We start from the raw sequence: 7935 nt of genomic DNA, 5'->3' as shown, positions 1-7935 counted from the left end.
ATTACAACAGTTCACTGCAAACCCATATGATGCACTTGATCCACTACAGATTACATGCAGTCTAACACCAATTAGGTGTTGTGATGAGAAGCTATTTTATTTTCTGTTTTTCAAGAGTAGTCAGCTTGTAGGGCACCACAACTGCTTCCACCCGATCATCATCATTATATGAAATAACTTTTTGTCACAACAAAAAATAGTGGCTGGTAAAATATTTGAGTGGCTGGTAAAAAATTTTGTCTATGGCTGGTGGACAAAATTTTTAATTTCCACCCCTGATTTCAACGACACACTCATGTTGACACTTCGTTCGTTTGGACCGAGGATGAGGGCGAGTTGCTCCTTTAAATGATAAATCTAAAAGGATTCAGGGAAAATGGCGACTGCTGCTTCAACCGTAGCGCTCATGTGCGAACGCTTCCTGTTTCAGGTAAACTGAGGTTTCCGGTGAAACAATCAATCAGAGACCTGGATTTTAAAACGTTTCGGTGTCGCTGTGGTTGTGTAGATGGATGTCGGGTTCACTGGGCCTGAGGTGGCTCAAAAACCTACAACAGGTAAGATATTAACCGTCTTCAGCCACAAGTTCCCTCAGCTGTCCCAGTTCTTATCCGTCCTGTCAGGGGAAAAAGGACAAATCCGTCCCTCACACGGGTCCTGGGTGAAAACAAGATAATCCCTCCAGTGGTGGATGTTCGGGTCGAGCTGCTGCGCCTGCTGCCAGCGCTCAGCCACAGAACTGTGACAAAGCCTTCACATTGGAGGACGGTTATCTGGACCTGCGGCACAGGAGACGAGAGGTCGCCGCCGCCTCCTCCTCCCCTCGATGAATCGCAGTTCCCTCAGGTCGCCCGCTTAGCTCGGAGATGGACGGCCGCGTTTCACAAATGGAGCGAGGAGGAGAGCGGAGGTGATCCTTCAGCGTCCTCTGAGTCGAGCCTGATCCAAAAAAAGGAATTTTGTTGCAAAGAAAAGGTCAAATTAACCTTTTAATTCCTCGTTTGATTTGTATGGGCGTGAACAGTTTTGCATTGAAGGATCACCTGACCTTCAACTTCCAGTAAATACGTCACCTAATAAACTTCACTTCACCTTAAACTCTAATTAACTCACCCAGACACATGCCTCGTTTGAAAACTACACTCATCTGGAAGTTTTCTGCTCCTTGAGGATCTTCGACTTTGACTTCTGGAAAGAATCGTGGCGACAACGAGTTTTTTAGGGACGTTTTTGGCTCAGTTTCAGTTGAGTTTACTTGTCAAGGTTAGCAGAGATGGCTGTTAGCGTTTATTAATGAGCCGGAGACGTTAGGGAGGGTTCAGAGAAAAGAAAAGCAGCTCCGCTCTCCCGCCCTGGGACGCTGTCCGACCGTCGCTCGGGCCTAATTAATATCACGCATATTATTAGGAAAATGACGTTTTAAATGCCACCGCGTGTTAATTACCGCCGCGGACGTCGGCTGGCCGTCGCGTTTCCCCGTGAATGTTAACGGTCCGTCGGCGCCAAACTACCCGAGCTGTCATCTGAGCCACAAGGTCGGCGAGGAAAAAGAACACGCTGCGATCCCAACTGGATCCGCTACACTCGGGATGTTTTCTGGTATCAGGATGATCTCCAGCGAGCCCAAAGTGTGCGCTTTAGGGGGATTTCCTGATATAATCTCCGCTCCTTTCATTCCTATTAAACCTCGTTCAGGGCGCCGCAAATCCCTCAACTTATCGCTGCTATTGAGGCAACGTGGGAAAAAAGGAAAAGGACACTTAACTCGACGCCTCCTTCCTCCTCTGTCTGACTTCAAATGGTTGAAAACACGTCGGCCGCACAGGATCATCTGTAAGAAACAGATTGTGTTTTTTAACTTCGATGAAACTTAAAACAAGCAGAGCATTCGCTGAGGGACAAAATGAGCAAAAGGAAAGCTAAAAGTATTAAAATGCAAGCTTTTGCTAAAAGAAATAAAAGGCTAACGAAAGCTAAAAGCAGCAAAATCGTCACTGAAACCATTAAAAGTTTAGCTGGAAGCTAAAAGCTGCAAAATGCTAACTGAGAGCTAAAAGTAGCAGAACGGTGAGTTCACACAAATCGCCTCTGGAGGTGGCAGAAACCCACTTCGGTTCTGGTCCCGCTGGATCTGGGCTGAATTAAAGCCCATTCCTCCAAACCGAGTTTGCTCGGGGAGCCATCTTTAACAGGTGAAGCATCATTCCACAGAAAGCCACTTCAAAAGATCCGAACTACCCCTTTAAAAGGCCTTCAGCAGCATTTGACACTAAAAAATGTTGATAAATCTCAAAAACGCCGTCCCTAATTTAATCTTGAGGAGAAATACTTTAATAAATGTGTTTTTTTTTCAGAGATTTTGTCATTTAGCTTTATTAAATACAAGGTTACAGTGAAGCCGAGTTTCATGAAATTATTGGAATTCGAAGATGATCTTTGCCAACTTTCAGCAGCTCCTTAATTAATCCCTAACTAGCACACATAATTAATTGATTTACATGCTCTCCCCCCCCCACGGGGCTGCCCTGCTGGGGGAGGTAATTGTCAGGTTGGACGATTCGCCTCCAGAGGAACTGTGAAGTGAATCACAATGAGCTCGACGTTTTTCCTTCGCCCGTCAGCAGCTTCAGGTGAACTTTCTGAAGCACCGCAGAGGCTGGAAGCAGGCTAGTTAGCATCGCTAACACAAGTTAGGTTGTTTTACTTTAATCTTAGCATGGATTAAACAAAAAACAAAGAAGTTATTTTGGTCAGACTGAGGTTTGAACTCGATCTGGTATTATCCTAATCCAGATTTTAGCTACGATAGCTCTGGACTCTGAACTTTCAGTGTAGTCTGACTGAACTGTAATTATTTAAGACATCTCCTGCCAATAAATGTTGCCATTAATTACAGTCATGTTGTTATCGCCCGCCTTCTGCTTCTCTGATAGCAAAATATTCTGGCAGATTTCAGTGAAACTTTCAGAAAAAAACCTTCATTTACCTGAATTAAACGGCTACTTTTCATGTTTTGACCAAATATATTTAGTAAACGTTTGCCTAGAAGAGTCTCTGTGTTATCCCCAATCTGCAGAACGAGACGAAATGTAGTTTTATTCTCATTAAATGGTGATTTTTTTTTCCTCCCCGAGTTTGTTTTTGATCATTTTTGTTGACCCATGGGATTGTTGACCCGTTATCTCTGCCGAGGCTTCTGATTGGTCGATGTTGGGGCAGCGACACTGCGTTGGTTTCCAGGCAGAGGATGACGGATCAATGTCCGAGAAAAGAAAAGAACCGTTGGACTCTACCGTCCAAAAAGAACGCCACGACGATCTATAGCTCTCCAGTTCATATGTTTTTAATTAAATCTGTTTTACAAAAAGACAAAATATTTTCTTAAATTTTCCTCAAAAAAACGGCTGATTTTTAACTCTTCGAACGCCCTCCCAGCCTTGTCCCAAATCATTTCTGATTTTCAAAAATCAGAATTTTCTTCGCCCAGCAGCTGGTCGGCCCCCCTTATTTTTTCTAAACGGCCTCCTACTCCTGAAACTCTCATATCAAGATGGCTGCCAAAGCTAATCGCCTTAAGCAAACAAAAATGGCTACAACTCTGTGAGTTTTACAGCTATTTAGGTCAAATTTGTCGCGGTAGTAGCTGAGAGAAAAAACAAAAAATTAAAAAATGGCTCCAAATAAAGATCTTCGTTTAAAACAGCTTTAAGGACTTTAATTTTGTTTACTGCATTTTTATTCCAAGGCTAAACACGGCGATGATGTAATCCTTTTTTCTCCCCCATTTATTCGTATTTCTTACCAGATTTTTTTACCTTCAGATACAGAAACGTGACGTAAAAGTTTCAGGGTGGCCATCTTTAGATGCATGCTCCTGCCCTCAATAAACTCGATTTGATTTTTTTCCTCCTCGGGCTACAGAACCGGAGAACGGACTCCATATATGTGTGTTTCTTTTTTCAAGCATTTCCCCAGAGCGCCGGGGACGGAGACAAAAACGAATACCCTGGCCAAAGGATGCACCGTCACCATGCAGCGTCCTTTATTTCACGCCGTGTTCGTTTCAAAGTCATCCTGTACAAAACGCTTTGGCTTTATTCGCTTTTTACTGAAAGCAGACTTTGTGCAAACACGTTATTTTTAAAATTTAAGACAGCAACTCTTTCCTCACGGGCTAAATAATTTAAAAGCGTCTAATTATCAGCTTCACCCCTGTGAAGACCAGGCGCCTTAAAACTTCCCGAGAAGGCATGTCCTCGCCTTTCGCTGCCTATCCAACTCTCCAGCTGAATCTGACTTTCCGCTAATTAATGAGATGAGTTCATTACAGCTCCTGAGGTTAATGTGTTGTCCTACAGCAGATTAGTGGAGGGATTTTAAGTGTTGCTGGAGCATCCTAATTAGATCACAGTGGGTGCTACCTGCTTAAATAGACGTGGTAATGAAGTCGTCACTCTTCTCAGCAGCAACTTGATTACTGCACCCTTTTCTCTGCTCATAAAAGCCTCTACAGTCACCTGGAACAGGACACAGTGAAACTTATTCAATTAAATGCACCAGTAAAACAGTAACAGCAGCTTCTTTTGAAGTTTGATGGGGAACACCGGTGGGACAAAAGTGCCACCTAAAGGACACATCTGGTACTGCAGCCACATGTGAATGGAGACGCTAAACGGTGATTTATTTGCCTAAAAGTGCATTAAAATAAACTGAAATGTTTCTATTTAAAGCAGCCTGCAGCCTCTGGCCCTCTCATGTGGCTCTTTGAAACATCTCTGAGTAATTCTTATATTTAAACTAACAATAAAAAGGGATAATTTGCAGCTATAATGTCCAAATGTTTTGAAAAATACAAGTTGTTTGAACACAAATATTAGTAGACACACCATATATGACTAAAGTTTTCACCAGACTGTTTTACTGTTTCACATTTATCACTTTTTTCAACATAAACGAGGCGAAATGCTGTAAATATGGAGGTTTGCACATGAATGTTTTGTTGGAGAGTATATTTTTTAATGCATTAAAACACGAATTATAACAAGCTTCTTAAAATAATATGTAAATGCCTGTCTCTAATAAACACATGAGCTACAAAGTTTATTTATAATAAAGGTTTTGGTCTTTATTTGAGACAACAAACGGATCTTATTGTTTTTTTATAGTTTTATTGTTCTTTTTAAGCTGTTAGGCTTCAATACCATGCTTTATTTATCTCCAAGACTTATTTTACTCTTTTTTTTTTGTTTCTCTCTTGTTCTCCTCTTTTGCCCCAACACATTTTGCAACATAATCTGTCATTTTTATATTATATAAATAAAAACTCGGCAAGTGTGTTATCTTTGTTGGGGTTTTTGTTTTAGAAGATTGTAAAATAGATAGTAAAAGTTGCAGACCCTTAATATAAAGTAAGCTTGAGCAGCAATTTTAAATGCAAATTAACTGTACATTTTATCAGAACGTTACAAACATAAATTAAAATTGTTTTATCAGCAGATTTACATGGATATGATCCTTTCAACCTGTTGCACCGGAAGTGATTAAGCTGGCTAGCTGCTACTATTTATGTATATAAATAACTGTTTAATGTAAATTTGATCATTATAGGGTTTTTATAGTAGTATTTGCATGAACTACTATATATTTCTTTAGATTCGTTCTAAAGGAATAATCCAATTTAAGAAATTGTAAGGCGACAGTTAGCATCACTAAGCTAACTGATTTTAAGCATCTTTGAGCTAACCGTTAGCATTTTTAAGCTAACTGGTTTTAAGCATAAAGCTTAGCGTCTTTAAACTGACTGACTTTAAGCATTTGTAAGCTAACCCTAAGTCTGTACATAACCGATTTTATGATCTTTAAGGTAAACGTTAGCATTTTTTTAGCTAACTGATTTTAAGCATCTTTAAAGTTACCGTTAGCATCTTTAAGCTAATTGACTTTAGGCCTCTTTAAGCTAACTATTAGCATTAGCATCTTTAAGCATATTAGCATCTTTAAGCTAACTGACTTTAGGCATGTTTTAAAGTAACAGATTTTAAATTTACTCTATTGCTTTAGTTCACTTTCAAGTTCAACGCTTTATATGAATTATTTTCTGTTTTTAGAGGTAAAAATAACACTCACCAGAGCTGTCTGTCCTAGTCCAGGGTGGCAGGTTAGCAGTTAGCAGCTAACTCCTCTCCAGGAGTTGTTGGAGGCCGTAACAGGACTGAAAGGAACAAGATGGCTCCAATATGGTGGACTGTATTACATTTCAATTGGACTGTTTTCTCTGTGTTTTTATTGACTTTAAATGTTAGCAATTTATTTGTCAATTCCTATTTGTGATGGTAGCTGTTGTATCAGACAGTTCTGCAAAGTTAAGGACATTTTTTCTAATATTTAGAGTTTGAGGTTATTGAACTCCAGCATGTTTTGTATGAATCTTAGCTCACTTTACACATTCACAGCCTTGTTTTGCATGTCTAATTGTATCAAACATATTTGGCAGCTATTATTCATACCATTGTTCTGTCTGATTTCTTCATTTAGCCTGCCTGAGTGCACAAATCCAAATATACTTTCCGTCTTTTGTCTGCCTTGCATTAATCCCTTCGAAGCTGGTCTCATCATTTCTCTCTGTTTAAGCTTCCAAAATTAACCTAATCTCCTCCACTCATCCTCTGTTCATGTGGTATTTTCTAAATGGATGATATTAAGAGTGGAATATCACACTCCGACACCACTCAGGATGACTTTGTGACGATTAAGTGGAAGAACGTTGCCTTTGAGAGGAGCAGAGAAGGAGATAAGGGGGGATTATGAGGATCATTTTTATAACATTTTCCACCTCGTTAATCTCTGTGGAGGGACACAAGATGTTGTAAACAACAATGCCCAATAAAGATGTCAGCAATTAAATTTTACAGTGGCTGCGCCGACGTGAACGTTTACCCGTTTTACTTGTCCTACATAATTTTCAGAATCCTCTCATTTAGGATGAGGCTGTTTCTGTTTAATGTGCTCAGATCACTGGCAACTCACAAGGTGGACCAAGGACAAACAAAGCTGGCATGTTTTGTCCTCAAAATGACTTTGAGATGCCATTCAATTCTACAAATAGGCTTTAAGTGTAATACCACACATGACCACTTGGAGCTCCCTCCAGAACTGTAAAACCTCTTTTTAAATCACTTCTTCTGCTGAACGTGTTGATATTTATCACCCACCGCTGAAGCAAAACGGCAGTCATGTTTTTGTGTAAAAATCTAACAAAATATCAAATAAGGATTCATTTTTGACGTCCATCCATCCATCCATCATTTATGGCTTGTTCTGGAGTTGTGTCGCAGGCAGCAGCTTGAGCAGGGAGGCCTGGACGTCTCCCTCCACTTCCAGCTTTTCCAGGACGATTCCAAGGCATCTCTCCATCGTGTCCTGGGTCTTCCCAGCTGGATGTGCCTTACCCGATGCCTGAACCACCTCAACTGGCTCCTCTCGATGTGGAGGAGCAGCGGCTCTACTCAGAGTCCCTCCTGGAGAACCGAACTTCTCACCCTGCCTCTAAGGGAGAGGAGAAAACTCATTTCCACCGCCTGTATCCAAGATCTGATTCTTTCAGACACTACCCAAAGTTCATGACCACAGGTGAGGGTAGATTTGGAGGTGCTGATCCTCATCCCGGCTGAGAACCGCTCCAGTGAGAGCTGGAGATCACGGCCCGATGGCGCCAGCAGAACCACATCATCTCCAAATATCAGAGATGGAACCCCTCCTCCCCCCCTGGCTGCACCGTCCATAAAAGTCCTGAACAGAATCGGTGACAACAGGCAGCCCTGGTGGAGTCCGACTTCCTGCCGGCAGTTCAGACCAGGTTCTCACAGCGTTTGGAAAAGGAACTGAATGATCCGTAGTAACGGACTCCCCTATCCTGTCCTCACGAAGAACCCCCCC

Source organism: Kryptolebias marmoratus, linkage group LG18 (assembly GCF_001649575.2).
Source record: "Kryptolebias marmoratus isolate JLee-2015 linkage group LG18, ASM164957v2, whole genome shotgun sequence".
Lineage (NCBI taxonomy): Eukaryota > Metazoa > Chordata > Actinopteri > Cyprinodontiformes > Rivulidae > Kryptolebias > Kryptolebias marmoratus.
The sequence above is the reverse complement of the archived record's forward strand: the minus strand, read 5'-3'. Positions refer to the sequence as shown.